This window comes from Grammomys surdaster, unplaced genomic scaffold, assembly GCF_004785775.1.
Source record: "Grammomys surdaster isolate TR1022 unplaced genomic scaffold, NIH_TR_1.0 139, whole genome shotgun sequence".
Classification (NCBI taxonomy): Eukaryota; Metazoa; Chordata; class Mammalia; order Rodentia; family Muridae; genus Grammomys; species Grammomys surdaster.
In genome coordinates, this window is record NW_021604597.1 from 9,419,224 (window position 1) to 9,420,541 (window position 1,318).

At 38.2% G+C, this 1,318-nt stretch overlaps 1 pseudogene; it reads right to left on the bottom strand.

The window, feature by feature from the left end:
• Positions 1-289: 289 nt before the first annotated feature.
• LOC114617840 lies at positions 290-514 on the bottom strand (annotated as a pseudogene).
• Positions 515-1,318: the final 804 nt, after the last annotated feature.

Consider the following 1,318-nt stretch of genomic DNA (forward strand, 5'->3'; position numbering starts at 1 on the left):
CACTGAAAGTTTTCTAAGAAAATGGCTTTTTAAAAGCCTTTAGTTTAAAATATGGTCATGGACAAACATCCTTGGAATGGATGTTAAGCATCTTCTTTCTTTTTTTTTTTTCAAGTCATTGTATCTTTAATAATCTGGCAGCAAGTCAAAACATGATAAAAAAAATTGTTCCTTTTACGGGCGAGGCCCATCAATATAGACTCATTCACGTAGTGAGTAAGATAGTATTCTAAACAGCATGGGAAGGCTTCAAGGCTTACAGTGCGTTTGGTTGCTGATAATCGGCCGGGGACTAGCAGCACAAGAGATAAACGAGCCCTCAGAGGACAGGACGCAGTTGCTGGGTCATGAGCACCTTGAAGCGTTTCATGATGGTGATTCGGTGTCTTGAGTATTTGTCATCTGGGGAGAACGGAGCAGGATGGGCAGAGCAAGTCTGTTGTCCCATAGGGTCAAATTTCTTCAGCGTGTAGACGCGATCGCCCTGCTCACTGAGGTAATACTGGAGAAACATGACTGCCCCACAGCAGAAAGACACCTTTCCGTTTACCGCCAGCTGCATTTGCCCCGAGTCAAGCATCTTATTTCTTATAGACATCTATCTTTAACCTTTGTATGGACAAAATAAATAGGAAGTGGAAGCACAAGGAGATAGAAGAGTTTGTACAAGAAAATACAGCTCACATATGGTGAAATCAGGGCTTAAACTGGATAATCTTGTTGTAAGACATGCACTTTAGTTTATACCAGATTTTCTTCCTAGAAGCTGTGAGTTTCTAGCTCTGTAAGCAAGTGGAATTTTATGGTTATTTTACGATGACTATGTGAATTCTCAAACCTCTAGAGTTTATTCTTTTATGTAACCTCATGGACGTTTTTATATTTCTCTTCAGACTGAGAGATTTTGTACCTTCTGTAATGCTGACTTAGTAATCATGGCTTTCTTTAACCTACTTTGATCATGCAAAGTTTTTCTTTTTCTCTTACCCAGTCTGGCTTGGCAGCCACAGTCTTTTAACTTGGAATATATCCTTCCTTGCTGCTTTTCTTCCTAAGTTACTGTGGGTCAATCAACTGTTAATCCAATGGATCTGCCTTTAATATAACAGTATTTTTCCCTTGTAGCATTCACTATAGACCATTTCTTTTGTCTATTCATTTAGTACTTTCACCTATAACATGATATAAGGAGGGCTCATTTTACCTGATGTTTTATTCTCCTCCTGACATATTCTATGTGCTAGAATTTCTACTACTTCAGTTATTTCTACTACTACTTTTTTCTTCAGAATTTCTCCTTATTGAATTATATTTTCAT